Here is a 17,608-nt window from a genome sequence, read left to right as displayed (position 1 = left end):
TGCCACCTAATTTTCCAGGCTTTACTCCATATGGATGGATTATATGTTCTGTAAAACATTTCCCTAAGCCACTCAGGCTTTAAAACAAATCAAGTCAAAAAACTGCTGGTCAGCAACTTCCTTTACAGTTTGCTTCAAATACATTTGAAGCATTAACTCTGTTTGGAAAAAAGGAAAAACCACTGGAAACTCGTTTGGCTGTGTCCACTGCCATATAGTGTTGTCTCACTAAAGCAGCGTAGAATTTCTACTGTCTTCCAAACAGTCTGGACTAAATTTGCTCTTTTTCTTTCACAACAACAGACAAATGCCAACCCTCCTCACCAGCCAGATGGTGCCATTAAGGGATGAATGAAGCACAGAGCAACCCAGAAACAGGGGCAAGAGTGACCTTTCTTTTACAGATGACAAAGTTTCTTTCCCTTGCTTTGCAAGCACGGAGGATGGCTGTATCCGCTCCATAACACGCACGTCATTAACACTGAGGACAAGACTGCTACCTGAATTTTCTGAGCACAAAGGCGCAGCTTCGTGTTTGTTCAGCTGTCTTGCAAGTTTTACTTCTATTTCCAGAAATGAGTGCTTTTTGACTCTCACCATCTTTAACAAGTAATTCAGTCCGATACAATGGGAACACCATTCACCTGTGATATGGATACGTACATATCCATACACAAATATGAGTTAAGTTCAACTAATCCATCACCATCTACAAGTGTTGCTATAAAGAGGTAGTGTATACAAAGTTTATCAGAATGCAAACCCTGCTGTAACTATTAAAATTGGAGAATAAATAAATTTGCCATCATTTCTAAAGATACCAGGTAAAGTTTCTACTTTCAGCTGGAGCAGAAACAGACTTCTTTATCAGTAGAATCTCGTGTGTTGTCAACATAGGCAGCTTCATATAAGGGCTAATGTTTCCTTTCTTCCAACATTTCTCTACTTTACTTACAGATTTGGACAGGAATCCCTAGGCTAGTGCCAGCTTAAGGTGCCTACCTAGTGCTCCAACATTTAGTTTAGCCTTTGTTAGAAATACTTGCAACTAAGCGGTACTGTTATAAAGATCCCTTACTTCCTATTAAGCAAAGGGTGGTTGTAGCAGCTGCACAGCTGCCTCCTGCTGTACTGAGTGGCCCATACAGGTCCACAACACTTTTAAATCATTAGCAAAACTCTAAGTGCAGCTTCTGCTTATAAGTCAAAAGTACTAAGATTTAAATTTTAAGAGCACATAAATTTTACACATTCCAAAAAGGCAGTGTTTGCACTGCACAAGAAAGTCAAAATACTCAGCCATCTCTCTCGCCTTTAATTGAAGGTTCTGTTTTCCTGTCTAACAAGCAGCGTATTTGCTCAAACAGCCCTGCTGACTCAAATCTTAATTTCTGTTAAGGTTTCTAAACTTCAGCTGAAAAATGTGTGCAGTACTGGTGTGAGAAGAATTTTTATAAGATCCAAACACCTCAAGTTGAAGAGAAGGCTGCTAGTGGGCTCTTCTCTCAGTGCCTAATTAATTTTTTGGAAAACAAAACAACCAACTAACAATGCTGGTTGCATTTCAGTCTCAACATGTCTATTCTCTTTGAGACTTCAATTTCAAATCAAACACTTGTGTTGCATGTCAGTACATGCTTATCATAGCAGATATTTTAATAGGCTTGCTCACAATCCTTTCTCTTGGTTCAATATACACTTCTCCAAGGTAAAAATGCATTTTTTCCATCATGCTAAAAAGTCATTTAGCCCACCACATTGGAAGGGTGAAGTAATATTAAGGGAATTTTATTGTTGCAATGCCTTCACGCAGCTCATATCCTCCTGCTCACATTTGAACAAGACTGCAATTTGAATTATTTGCGAGTATTAGCGAGTAAACCAAAAATGTCATTTAGACCCTTTGAGTCTTTGATTAGCTCTGTGCATTTCAGTAAGATAACAGATTCTACACCTATTTTAAACAGCAGGTGAAAGATAGGCGAGGTGAGGTGGTGTTCACAGGCCTGGTTTTGTCATGCTTTGTTCAGGACCATCGTGAGTCACTCCAACTACATTTTGATGGCAAATCGGATCCTTGCCTAGAGGCATGTGAATTTTCAAGTCTAGCAGGAATTCTCTGCTACAAATAGTAAAGAAACTACATGATTTTTATCAGTTTTAATATCAGAAAACACTCCTTTAAAATTGTAATTTAATGTTTTACCTTATTTTAACAGCGCTAAAAAAATGGCAAAGAGGACAACGTCAAAAGAGATCAATCACTTTCAAAGGGACATTATTTTTTACTTTTCTCTTTCGCCTCATGACGTAACTAAGAAAAGGAACAGTATATCTTCAAAGCTCCCTGATGCCTTTTCCTTCCCTCAGCCTGTTAATGCAAATAGTATCAATTAACTAAACTAACATTTAGGATGATCCACTTTGAGTACAGCTGTTCTCCATTCTCAGCTTCGTAGGATCATCCTATTTTAAGTAAGCATATTCTAGTTGCAAACACATTATGATTTATCCAAAATTGTCTTATACTGATGTAAGCTGACATCTTCACAGTCTATAAATTATGGGTGCCCTTATGTCAGGTGTTAGACAGATGAGCAAGAAAAAAGATCAGTAACCTTATCAGTCTGTGCTAAATTGCAAGAGTTCTATACATCACTAATTAGGACAGATAAATAGCTGCAACCTTATGATGCCAGTAAGAAATAAAAGCATTGGGATAATACTGAGAAAAACTGCATTCCAGCCTAGCTAAAAATAAAAGTCACTAGGGTAAAAGTGCTAACATGAACCAAAATCAAATACCTTGCATTCATCTAACAGGAATTCATTAAAAAAAAAAATCAACTGTATATCTAAAGAAAAATGCAATATGTTTCATGAAATGGCCCAGGTAATGAGCTCACATTTAAATATAATAATGTAAAACAAAAATGCTGCTTCATGCCCAAATGTGTGAATGTGCTCTTTGAAGAACTGTTTCAGCCCTTTACCAGAGTTACACTAATATAATCTAACCGTGTAAGCATTAGAAGCCACTGCACATTCAGGATGCAGTGCCGAAAGTAAACTGAACACAGTACTTCATCCAACCCTGTACTTTATTTGTGTTGCTAAGAGTCATACATATGTCAACAAGCAGCATATTAGCAATTAAAATTCAGTGCTTCTTGTTTAAGAAAAAAAATGTTGCCTTTTAAGAGATTCCACATCACTAGGAGGAGTAATTGAATTGCACTGTTCTTGTCTAGAATCTATCCATAGTTTAAGCATGCAGCGGCCAGGCACTTCTGATGGAAGAACATGTACCCCATATGATGACAAAATATGCAAAACACTTAAGACATGACATGATGACAGAAGTCACAAAGTAAAATTCCTAGATCATACCTCAGGGGCATTACAACTAAGCAGAGATATTTAACTCACAAACAGCATACCAGCAAGTAGTGCTTGTAAGTATGAATATTCGGTATTTATTGTAGTAATATAACATATCACCAAGGGAAATTACTCAGTGATGAACACCTGTTTTACATAGGGAGCCACTAAGATCTGTGTTAATCTGTCCCAAGTTTCGTCTCAGAAAAAAAAAAAAACATCTGAAGAGCCCATACCTTTAACCCATTTCAGTAAGCTGCATTTCCAAAAGCCTCTTTGTGTGTCTGTGGCAAAGACTTGCCTGGAAGATACATGCATGGGAAGAAAGCTGAAGAATTCACAGAACCAGAGAAGCTTATTGTTCTCAGAGTTTATCTCGCCGGCAGTTAACATATTTGGAAATGAATAATGAACACTGAAATCAGGGAAGTTGCTCACATTTACTTATTTATTTCTCGTGATGGGTTTAGTTTGGTTGGTTGGGCTTTTTTTCTTTCCTCCCCCCCCCCCCCGTTGTTGCTGTTGTTATTTTTTGTTTGTTTCCAAACTTCTTGTTCTCCCCTTGTGGAAAAGCATTTTGAAATAAAGCCCTGCAAGCAACTAAAGCTATATAAAAAGTACTTATTTTATTTTAGCAGGAAAGCTTAATGAAAAGTTAGTATAATTTCTGCTTAAAGTGTCTGTTTGTGCTCTTCTTCCCCCTCTGGTTTTCATGAAATATGGGCTGAGAAAATGAAAATAATTATAAATACGACCATTTTAAAACTGGGTCCACATCCCAGCCACCTGTTGGCTAACAGTGCATAATAGAATTAAAATAGCTGAAAACTGCAGGGGTAGCAGAATGATTACAAAGACAATTAGTAGTGATCTTTTCACTGTAACAGCTTATATTTTAATAACATTTCTTACAAAAAGATGGTTTTTAAGATATGATCTATCCGTTATAGCAGTAGAAAGTACTGTGGCTTTGAATAAAATTCAATTGTGAAATGCAAAATAGCAAACAGTTGCTACACCATGAATTTAAAGACAAGTCAGAGCAAGCTAAGGCACAAGTGAGCACTTCCTTGGTTACAACACAGATGCAATTACTCAGCCAGCATCCAAAGTCAGCATTCCTCTCCCCTTCCCAGTAGCTGCTTCACTGCCAGCAAGGTGAAGGGTTTATCATAAATCCCCCGACTGAGCAATCTAGTGGCACATGCTGCATTTATGCTCCATAAACTAATAACAGATAAAATATACTTCTTTGACTAACTAGTCATTGCTAGTTATTATTCCAGTATGAAATAAGATAATTGAGCAGTTTCAAATTACTTGCAGTGTCCGCCTCCCCGCTCTCAGCTCTAATTTCTCTTCCCGTTCACTGGTTTATAAAACTGCAATAAAGGGCTATAGGAAGTGTTTTTCTTCAGGAGTCAACATAAGGAAATTGCACTGAATTTTATCAAGTTATTTTTCCTACTAAATGGGTACCTAGAAATTGTCTTCTTGGCTACCTGAAGTTTATCAGCTGATGAGTCATGCCTGTGTACATTTGCAGTGGATTTCTAATTTGCTATAGTTCTCTCACTGAGTACATTACAAAAAGAGGAAGAAATAGCTTCTGCAGTGTGGCAGCTCTCCAGAAGCATGTACTTAAAACAAATTCATATAAGATCAGGGAGCCAGGGCACTTCAGTAAGCAGCAATCAGCACACTGTCCATCACCCACGCTGTTCTGCTCACACATAAGCTGCGGTCAACGGGCACCGCAGGTGCAGGTCTGGCCCTCAGCTCCTGTGGTCATTAACAGTGCTACTGCCAGCTTTCATTTATTATAACCACTGCACATTCGGTGTTCTTTCTTCATGTTGCAACTCCCCAAATCACTATAAACTACATGCAAAACTGAAATGGAGGTTCAGTGGGAAAACAAAGTCAACCTACTGCATTTGATAACTGCTGCACAGTGCCCTTTAAAAAAAATGCAATCACGTTTTTAAATGATCTAGCTGATTCATAGCGATTTTTTAAGTTTTGTTTTCTAATTTTCAAAATATGGAAGAGTGAATCAGCTTAAGGACTTTTTAACTACTTTAAGTAGGTAGATATTTCATTTAAATCATGCTTTCTCAGCACAAACAGAAAATTCAAGACAGTAATAAGAGTATATGACTGCTTATAAGGTTATCGAATGTGAAATCAACAAAGAATGAAGAGAAGAAACGAGGAGGTAATAAAGACTGCCTGTAGCTATTGAGATTAAAGGCAAAAATTGGAAAAAGAAACAAAAGTGAATGAATACTTCACTGTCACGTAGCTGAAGCAATCATATACACACAAAAAAAAGAGCAAATACGAACTGAGTTCCATTTGTTATTTAGAAAAGAGACAGATCTGGAAAAGAATCAGTAGTAAGTTACTACAATTAAAACATAAATATTCACAGTGTTTTATTTTTGTTTGAACTAAAGCCCTCTTAAGACATCTGTCAAATTAGTGAAATCATTTGGAAGCTTGGTTAAATCACAGTTCTATCTTTGCGCAAATATATATAATGATAAACTGTACATGGTAGAGGAGTGGATCAGTGGCAGCAATATAGCATGCGTGACATTTCTGAAATGACGACCGAGACTTTCCAGGTCCATAATGCATTTACATAAAACACAACTGACTGAGGAAAGAGCTTTCTCTTAGAGAAAGCAAATGGTTATGATGAAAACAAAGAAAAATATGCCTTTTTCTTGTCATGTTAGTCTGTTCATATTCCTGAAACTCAGGCAAGGATGTCCATAGACTCAAAAATTAAAAACCTCTCAAAAATTAAACCTCTGCAAAAGTAACTGAGCATACCCCACAGAAAGCATTTATGTTTCGCAAAGTAGTACATGAATTGGAAAGCTGCCTTCATTTTTTCTCTTATAACACCTACAATTTTGGCTGTGTTCTCTACACCCTGAGAGGTACTTCTGATTCCTTTCTTGGTAGAAGCTGTGTAACAGCATCTCCTCAATGGGAGTGCTCTCTGTGGGAACAGCAGCTGAAGTTAAGGCAGATTTCAATAGCAGTAATGCCTCCTACATATTGAAACAGTAATACCAAGTATTAATCACTGTTAACACAGAAGCTTGCAGGCTCATAATTTTCCCAGCACTACCCCATGCTGTGAGCAGGTGCTCAACCCGCTGAGCAGAGGTTAAGTGCATGCTGCTGATTCCTGAGGCAGGTGGATCGCTACCTCTGTCACATGGAAGCGGGTAGGAGCAGCTCCCCAGGAAGTGACCAGATTTGGGGATTATAACAACCACTCCTATCAGAGAAGCCGAAGGACAGGTTGGCCCAGGGAAAGTTTCCAGATTTTTTTTTTTTTTTTTTTTTTTTTTTTTTTTTGTGGCAATCTGTTAACAGTGACTGATCACTAAAAACAGATTCTATGCTACAAACTTTGCTGGCTTTGTTATAAAATTTGCTCACAGACTGTTAGGTAATAGCCACTAGAAAATGAAGTACAACTCACAAAAAATTCAATTGAGAAAACATGTTTACAAGTAGGAACAATTTTAGACCTTTGAGATTCAGGGTATTTTCAGCTGTTCTGTACTTAAAAAAGTTGCTAGATTCAATAACGTTTTTAATGATCATTCTATTTCAAGTCTCTGAATTCCAATGATGTGTTATGGTAGCACAGAAAGCAAAAGATGGACAAGTGTGAAGAGAAATGGGGGTAGGGACAAAAGATTTGTCTCTTTACAGTTAGTAGCTGCGAGTCCCTGGGGTTAAGCACAAACTCTGCTCTTTTCCTTCATGGGCTCACACTCAAGGACTGAGAATAGTAAAGAAAGTGGTACGCTGTCCTGTGAAGAATGCTCAGTATTGAAAGGCAACTGAAGTCCTGTACCATAGCACGAGTTAGCTAGAATAGGGTTAGACTGTGTATGCCTACACATGCTAAAATAGCATACTAACTGTACCTACAGGTAGGTATAATTATATCTAATCCGATCAGGAAAACTGGGAGAGAATAAAATAAGATGCAAATCTCAAGACATCCACTAAAACCCTGAAAAAGGCAAACAATAGAGGTGTCATACTTTGGTACAACTCAGTAACAGATACACTACGTATGCAAAAATGAAACTAGTGTTCTTATAATGGCACCTTGTTACAGATATTGATGTTCCCAATAAAAGTATTTATAACAATAGTAGGCAAATCTATTAAACATTCATTTGGAAAGGTCACTGTACACTTGTATGTGAAAAGGAAAAGAAATAATAAATGGGCTAACTCAGAAGGTCAACAAATGTGAAATAAAAAAAAAAAACCAAAACATGTATATGTTAAACAATTGTTTGCCCTACATTTAAATACTTCAGGGGTATAGGAGTAATGTGTAAGCAAACAATGAAAAACTAATTATGGCAGAATTGACTTTTATTTTTAACTATTCAAACCCTCATTCCTCAGTTTCTTCCAAAGTTTTTGTAGTGTTACTTTTTCCCCATCTGTCTGTTTTGCATAAACAGTATACAAGGAAGTTCTGTACAATAAATGTTCAATAGCTCCTGGCCTTGAACAGCTTATTCGTCTAATTGTGCATCCCTTGTGAATTTTTCATAATACTTTACAGATCTAATTTAAATACTTTTACAGATTCATCTAATACATTCTCTGAGGCACATTTATTCAGCTTACTTTTAAAACTTCTAATGAATTCTCTCGATATGTAATTCTATATTCAGCATCATGATTTGAATTAAACATTATTGAACAAGGTGTTCATTATTGGATGTGAATTATAATTAGACCAACAGTAACCTTTTCTATGATAACAGTTTTACTCCTTTTCTTGGGAGCTTTATTTCCTATCTGCGTAAAGACCTTTCATCTGATAATCTGCCTTAAATGTGAGGCAGAAATTAGGCTTTATCAGTCCCCACTGTACAGAGACTGGAACAAAACTATTAGGTCTTTCCTTGAAAGGACAAACATATCTTTCTGCTTTGTGCCACCAATCAGCAATACAAAAGTGGCTAACTCGATACATGCAATATAACATGCTAATGCTATAATGGGATCTGGATTTTCTAGGTACCACATATTAATTTTGAAATGATTGCTCTACAGATGCATTTGTTCAGAGCATTTATTATCAGCTCTGAACAGAGAAATCAGACCCTCAAAGGATTATGAAGCACGTCCTCTTGGATTCCATTAAATCCTGAAGGACAAGAAGATAATTAGGAACAGTCAACATACATGTAGCCAAAGGCAGAAGACACACCACCAACCTGTCTGCTTTCTGTGGTGAAATGACTGGCTATATTGATGACAAGAGATTTGCATAAGTAATACGCCTTGACATTAGTATGATTTCTAATATCGTGGCTCAAGCACGCACACTCAGTGGTTGAGGAAATATGAACTGGAAGAAGACAGTGTAAGATGCATCAAAAAGCAGCTGAAGTACTAGGCTTCCCAAGGACTTGGCAGCAAGCAAAGGGTACAGCATCCCATCAGTTCATGCTGAGGCATTATTGTTCAGTATGCTCATAAGCAACTTGGATGATCAACCAAAATATACCTTCAGCAAATTTCCAAACACTATGAAATTAGGGAATCTGGCTGACATCTGGCAGAACTTTGATCATCAGTGGTTCTCAAGAAAAGTCTGATGGAATTCTGCAAGAAATGAGAATTTCTGCACACGTGGTGAAATAGCATCACATATCTGCTCAGACTGTGAAGCAAGAGACTGAGTAGAAGCAGTCATGGGGAGAAAACTCAGAGAGAGGCATTCAGTGACTGCAAAACTGAGTATAAGCCAAAGCTTTTCTTTTTTGTGAGCAAAGCAAGCCACATAGCAAACTGTATTAGAAAGAAAAAGGCCAGCAGATTAAGCAAAATTATTATCCTCCTTCATTCCACGCTGGACAAATCCTACAGCAAAAATTGGACACACAACTCAAAAGGGATGTAGAGAACAAGGAATAGAAAGGGGCTCAGAGCACATGACAAGGAAGGAAAGAGTCAGGTGAAAGGACAGCCTGAAAGTTTCCTACAAGCACTCCAAGGACGCAAACACAATGAAGTCAAATTCTTCCTGATAGAAATAGGTGAAAAAAGGGACAGTAGCCACAGCAGCTGAGGACAGGCACTGCAGAAAGGAAATGAGGAAATCATTCTTCTGTAACTCTTCACAAGGAAGATAGAAGAGCAGTGTGTTGTGGGATCTCCACTATTACAGGTATTTTAGATTTGATTAGATGAAATCATTGCAAATCCGGTCTAGTGCTGGCAATAGTCCCACTCCTAGCAGGAGGCTGGACAGATTGCCCTGCATTCTGACATCCTTTCCAGCCAACATTCCTAAGATGCTTTGAAAGAATGCCAATAATAATAATAACGGAAAACCAAAGCCCACTGACAAACTCTCCATTAAAAAATTTAATTCCGAAATATATAATGCAAAAATACGAAAGTAATAAATAGGGCTTTCATGCTTTTGAATAGATTGGTAACTCAAATACTACCAAAAAGTATGTCACAGACCATTATATATATATATATATATATATATATATATATTCCAAATATTTGGGTCTCCTGACTGAACCTTATCTGACAGACTTTAGAGCAAGGTTTATGAACAGTATTAAGTAGTACTAAAAATCTTGTGCCTTTAAGTTACGCATCCCTAAGAACTATCAGTTGATGCCAAGCCCGGTACTGACGTGCTGGAGAGAAACTACCCTGACTAACATCTAGACAGTAGAAATGAAAATTGTATTCCACTTAAATAATGCCATAATCATTTCTGCCCTAATTCAAACTTTAAAACCAAAGCTGACACAGCCTCTAAGAGCCCCCTCCCAAACAAAAGAAATCAAAATACCAGAGAAACAACACATCCTTTGTTGTAAATATCACGGTAGTAAGAACAAGTTACTCTTAATACTTCTTAGCTTCAAGAGCAATCACATTACATATCAAAATTTGATTTGTAAAATTAACTTATTGTTAGAGAAGCACTTTATCTTTTTAAATACACTGAGCACTCAAAAAGAAACAGACTGGGAGCTGTAGAAAATAATATCCTGTTTGGCCTCCAAATAGGAATAATACAGGCAATGCTAACACTCAATTATTATGGTGATGAGAGGCATGACAGTTACTCGCAAAAAGAAAATTCATTGCAGAGCTCTACCAGTGTATCATAGTCACATTTTGAAGGCCAAACTTTTAGAAGCAAGGAACGTAGATGTGGTGAGAGAAAACTTTAAAAAATAAAAAAAAATAGCATCTCTAGTATCCAGGAAGAAAAAGACTGCAGAGAAGCAAAGGAAGAGAGGCTGGCAACCTAGCAGGATTGAAAACCAGCTGCATTCCAGAGAAGCTGAGAGTTCTTCCCCACCTGACAGATAACAGCCAGCCAGGAGGCACGCGCACAGAGCTGGGAGCTTTTGTTAGTGCTTAGCCAAGCAGCCCACATGCTCTACCTATTGTTATGGATTAGCCCAATAAATAATTGATTTAGTCTATTAAGTCATGTACATCCTGATCATAAGGTTTATGTACAATGACTCAAAACAGATGGATTACAAAGTCTTTTTCGGTTATCATAAAAATGACATTTTGAAAAGCTTTTGGGTACCTAGAGATAGGTAGTTGCTGGATACTGAAAGTGTTTATTTAAATCAGCCCATTGTGAGCATGTCATTAAAAAGTGATCTACTCTCTCAAGTTACAGTGTTTCTGAAACCTCTGCCCTTTGCTCTTGATTTATCACAGATTTTTAAAAGGTACCAGAATCTAGCATGTTAGAGGGTTTTCTTGTTGCTAACTATCTCTATTAGGATCCCTTTCTTTTTTTGTTTGATGCATCCATTAATTAAACTACAGTTATAGTGACAGCTAATGTACAGTCCAATGTATGATGCCCAGCATATCTCTGTCTTCCAGGTTTTCCTTGTTTCTCTTGCACAATTTCTCTGCAATCACTACATAAAGACACAAAAGAACTAAGATGACTCTGTTCTGTATGCACCTTCAAGGCAGAACTCACCTTTGGAATCAGGAGGAAAAACAATAATATGAAAAAATGGCTCTAGAAAAAAAAGTGTACATTCAGAGAAGTGTACAAATGCTCTGCTTTTTACCCCTGAATTATATTGTAAGGGAAGGCAGAGAATGGGGGTGGTGACAGTGGGAAATAAACACAAAAATCTATTGGCTCATTTTCATTATAAAATCATGTAGGATGGTAGTGATATGTACAGCAATTCAATCACATTTTGCTATACGAAAAGTTGAAAGCGTCTCATTTATCCTATTGAGATCATTTGGTTTAAGAATATATGGGGACAGATGCCAGATTTTAAAATGAATCAATTTTAATACTTTCAAGTTCAAATCATTTTTAGTTCTTCCCTTACGTTCGAAAGGACTTTGGAAGGAGAAAAGTTGGATTCCAAACTACAGAAATTATTTCCCGCCCAAGGCAGTCAGTACAAAATGTTACGCTCTTTTTGGACAAAAGTCTGTAAATTTAGAGAACAGTCATGTTTTGAACAGTTATGCCAGATTAAAAAAAAAAAAAAAAAAAGGTCCGTATGTAAATAAATTTTATTATAACTTCAGTTTTAAAAAATAATCAGTTAATAATTCTCTTAGTTTGGAATATTCTTCAATTTACAACTTTGTTATCAGAAATCAGCAGCATTAGGAAAAATTATCATATGAATCACAAGGTCATAAGTAAATTTCTTGCTATACCTGCAATATTGGATTAGCAGCTACATTTACAAGGATAGCTCTACATGACACACAGATTTTGATTTTCCCTGTCTTTAAGCATAGTTTGTCCTCTTACCTCTTGTCCAAATACACAAACATATCAAAAAAATACACAAAATAGCACATTGGTTCTTGATAAAGCAAACAACTTTTTATCTGTTGAGGGAATAAGGATTTATTCTACCAGTGGTCTGCATAATTCTGTTCTTAAAGTAAAATTTATTAATAAAATATGATCAATTTTTATAGTCATCCCAATTCTTTCTTAGTTTTTGATAGCTAACCATTCTTCACCTATTCTTCTCCCTACCATAAGCCCTGCAAGTTTAAAACACTGTATAATAGCGAAATGCTGTACAGAAATAGTAACCACTAGTAGTAACTGTAGTAGTAACCACTAGTAGTAACAACTGTAGTAACACGTGGCCTCGTAGTGCTTCATATTAACAGACATTCTCTTAAGGTCAAGAGAATTACAAATTTCACCCTAAATATTAAACACACAAATTACCCACCATGAAATTATTTCTAAAACAAGAGACCCATGGAGGTCCACTGTCTTGATAGAAACTAAAAATGCTCTACAACTGTTAAGCATTTACTAAGCATTTAACAAGCCCAAGCAAAAGCTTAGAATCAGGCACTGCAGTTCACAAACACTAATTTACTTCAGCTATTTCACACTAATAACCAAGTTTGAAAATGAGTCAAACAGAAATGGAATACGGAACAATTAAGATTCTCCCCGTAAGCCCATCTCTATCATTTTATTAAAGGCAACTGGGAAAACTCATACTGAATAACTAATTCAAAATTATATTTGTAGAAAACAAATTAATGTAATAATTTTCGTTCTGAAATTAATTTAAATCTCTGTGGATGCTCCAGCAAATTTACTCTTCACTATGCATACAAAAAGTTATGAAAAGCCTTACTGCACTGCTTTAGGCACAGATTCATTGCCTCATTGTTGACTGTAATGGCTATTCCCATCCAGCAGACTTGCCTTAAAGCAAATATATTTTTGCTCCTATATTTATATCAGAACTTCTGAATATTGCTCTGCTGTCTTGCTAGACTATAAAATGAGATGATTTCTAAGCCTAATTAACGAGCATGCGTAAATCATATGAGAAGTTCCAATTTTGTTTCTTTTACAGTCTTTTCCAATTTCGCCCATTAAAATGACTGGTTCCTTACATTTTTTACTTTCTCCTGTGTTTTTCAGGACTAAATTTTTCCATCCTTGTTTCTAAGATGAAAAAAAAGATACATTCCTTTCAGTGATGAATAAACCAACCTGGGAAAGATATTATCTAATAAACAGAAAAAATATTTAATCATAAAGTAGCCTTCAGCTCGTTTGTACTTCTTTTGTCGCTTTACCTGAAGGCACTGGTGAAAAAGACATTTTATGTTCCTGAACTTTTTTTTCCACACCTTATGCCAACAAATGCTAAATCAGAAGGATTAATGTTCTACATACTTGTACAAAGTAATTTCTTGTTTCCGTTTCTCCAGAATTCCTTATTAAATTGAAAAAAAAAATCTCTATATTATACAAATTACCTTGGAAAAACTGAAAATCTTATATATTAGCAAGAGAACAACAACTAAGACTTTTGTAGGTAATGGAATTAACTGAATTTATGCAAATATCTAAAGCAAAACATGAAATGCCAAAAGTACTTTCCATGCTTAAGTGAGGAGAGGAAATGCATTTTTCTTCACTGTTACTCTTCTGAGTTCTGCACAGCTAGCTGTACTGCAACCTAAAAGCAGTTAGTGTTTTGCAAGAATGAACATTATAGACAGTAGTGTATACACAGCCATATATCATTAGCACATTATTTAAGCAAGGAAACTCTGATAGCCATTTAACTTCTAACCTGACATTTACTTAGATCTTTGATTAGTCAACTAGTGTCTTGAACCTGTATCTCCAGGTACATCCAAAAAAAAATATCCAAGCAGTAAGTAGAAAAACTCATTCTTTTCAAAGGCCTACTACTGGTATTTCAAAGTCTTTCACCTATCTGCTAAAGGGATTGAGCTATTAGAAATAACTGTTGCATGGGTGCTAAAGATGATAGAAAACCAGGAATTATCCAGTGTCAACCATGATATATACTTGAAGAGAAGCTAAAAAAAAAATACAAATTTGCTATCTGCAAACATTTAGACTTAAATACTACCTTTTAGAGCAAGTACATGTCATCATCAATTCCTCTTGTCTTGCAAGGTAATATTCCTGCTTCACAAGACTGCGGTCTGCTCTTGAGCAGTGAAAAACTTCCCAAATCATTAATACATTAAAATTACCATGACATAATTAGATATTAATCTGATAATAAAACAGCTACTGTGGATAAGAACTGCTGATTATCTACCATTAAACTGAATTTTCTAAATGTATCAGAGTTTTAGTCCAAATCTAAACTACTGTCTCAAATTATAGGCTTGATTTGAATAGTCAAATGCAGCATGGAAAGAAATCAGTGATGAATCTGAAGACTAAGAGTTCTGCTAGTATTTCATTTAATATATGAAGTTTGCTTCAAGTTAGCTTTAAAGATGATAAAGTCAGAATCTTTTGTTACTATTAACAGTTGCTCGTTTTTAAATTATTCAAATCAAGTCAATATGCTAATCTTCATTCAGATGGAAAGACTGATAGTATAAAAATAGAAGGTTCAAATAAGAAATAATCACCCTTTGAAGGTGGAGAGCTGTCTCTTTGAGGTGCATGAGGCTTACTTCAGCTTGGAAGAATTAGAATGTTGATAAAGGTGAAAAACAATCATTAGACTCAAACTGGTCCCTCTGAGATACTTCTATTCATTAGACTCCTGTGGGTATCTAAGAAGAAATACTATTTCTGATAGTTATCACTTTTTAAGTTACTAAGATGAAATATACTGGGTGCCTATAAACATTGGATAGAAATGTATGAATAAAAAGTCACAAGATAGCTGAACTTCAATTGGCAGAAAGAGCCAAATTGCAACCTACTTTTATTTGGGTCAATATCTGTTTGTCTGCATGGTTGTTTCTCCAATTAGATGCTGGTGTTCATAACTCCATATGAGCTGACAACAATTTTGAGTTCTACATTAGTGCAACTGTGTGGATTAATCTATGCACAGATTAAATGGGAGAAAAAGCTAAAAGACAATAATAGGGACAGTATTGCAGTATTCAAAAATGTCTGCTAGCACTGTTTTGGTCACTGGATTGATCCAGGCAATAAAGAGTGAACGTATAGCCAAACTTATTTCCAGATAACACTGCAAACAATGCAGCAAACTGATAAAAACAATATCCATTTTTACCACGAGTAAGACAAGCTTCTCTTTAGAAGAGAATAACTTTAGAAAAGACTTCATTTAAACTGAATCTATTGCAATAGGAAATTTGAAAAATTGATAACTTCAGTACATAAAAATTATGTTAATCTTTGATCTAAATATGTTCTCATGTACCAAGGAAACGTTACTGATAAAATAAATATGCACTTTAAACCAGTAAAATTATTCAGAATATTAAAATATAGTATTTAGCCAATTTGCATTAGATTTTCCTGAGATAATCACAGTTCACATTCATCAAGATTTCTGAGATTTTATAGAAAATGCATTCAGACATTCATCAAAGATTAAGAGCTATACAGTTTAGTTTGCGACTTCCATATATCCAAAGGCTTACAACAGATCTCAACAGAGAAGCTTCCTTGTTCTATCATACTGATACACTAAAAATACCACAGAACAATTATAATAAAATGACCTGCCATTAATAATGATAATTATAAATGGTAATGAATAATATTAAACACTACCGTGCAATATATACATAAATACATATACTATACATACATACATAATATATATAAAATGATAGCGTTTTTTAAAATACTCCATCTTTTGGTGAGAATAAAATCCATCTGAACAGGAAGTAGTGACTCACTGTGATTTGGCCCCTATTCTCCTGTTGAACTGTGCTAACAGTGCTTTATTGTTTTCTATTCTCTTCTACAATGTGACCCAAAAGTCAGTGGGGATAGAAGAGTAAAGAATTCTGTATTTACCTTCACTGTACAAGGACTTTCCCTAACTTTCCCTATCTCTTGCTGTGATTATATGCCTCGCTGCATTTCAAACTGTTTTATTTTGAGTTCTCCTAATGTGGAGAACATAAAACACGTATGATTTCACGTGGTAATAAAAGATCCTTTTTACACTGAGCAGAAACTCACAAACGGGACTTTCACATAGTAAATTTACCTGTAGTAAAATAAGAAGGGCAACATGTCACACTTTTTTGCTTGACTTTATTTTAAGAAGCATTAACTTTGATAGGAAGCAGGTGTACGAAAATGTCAGCAATAAGACCATATTCACATGGAAAACAGTGCTGTTTTTGCATTTTGTTACACTGTCTATATTTTTTTTTTTTTTTCCAGTTTTTCTTTTAATATACATCCATCAGAAACAAACAGCTTTTAAAGCTGCTAAACCTAAGATAGCCAGTAGGTCTAAAAGATTCACCAGCTGGGAAAGTTTTAAACAGCTGTAGTGGATATATGTCATTTTATGATGAGGTATCTTCCTTAAAGCCTTCTGGCAGGGTTAGGTATCTCTGGTAAAGTGCTACCCCCACGTGTTCCTAAGTAAAGAATCAGTATTTTCCCCCTGAAATATAGCTATAAAGTTACTCATTTTCATTTTTGATTAAGTATGAATTCCAATTAGATTTTGTGTCTGGAAGTAGTTATTTACAGTACCTCATCTTGCATATTAGACCTCAAACAAATAAAAAGCACGTACTTTGCCCTCACTTTATATGCCTTTTCTCTAGCAATTTTCTCTATTGATTTGGGAGAAGTGAGAAGAACAGAGTGCTTAAATACTTCCCTGCCTAAATGTAAAATAAAGGCAAGTAGCAGAAAGAGGTATTATCTTTCAAACAAGAAAAAGTAGCTACCTAGCATTCTTCTACTATACTTGCTGTTGTACCGAGGCTTTTATTTGTTGTGCCTTTTCAGCTCTTTCTACATCCCTTCTCAAAGGCTGCCTTTACTGTAGGGCTAGCACACTCAGGCTTCATGTTATGAGATAAATTCCATAAGCAGGAGCAGAACAATAAAGATTTGAGTTCAGAGAACTTAACACCAAAATAGAGCCGCAGCAAGGACAGCAAGGAAAATTGCCTTGGATTTTCTACCACTAAACTCATTTATTCTGGGAACAAAATCCTGCACAACGTCAGGTCAGTCCCTGAGCTGACAACTCTGGTTGGTAAGAACAGAAAAATACACCTTATTTACCTCTTTCTCTGTGCACACTAGGAAAGCAGAGATTGACATCCTGCCCCAGACACCAAAAAGCTTCAATATGGCTCTCAGTGTATGAGCTTCATATTATGAAGTTCTAGGTATGAGCTT

Source organism: Centrocercus urophasianus, unplaced genomic scaffold (genome assembly GCF_019232065.1).
Source record: "Centrocercus urophasianus isolate 14NV4802_14NV808 unplaced genomic scaffold, USGS_Curo_1.0 seq_13, whole genome shotgun sequence".
NCBI lineage: Eukaryota > Metazoa > Chordata > Aves > Galliformes > Phasianidae > Centrocercus > Centrocercus urophasianus.
The sequence above is the reverse complement of the archived record's forward strand: the minus strand, read 5'-3'. Positions refer to the sequence as shown.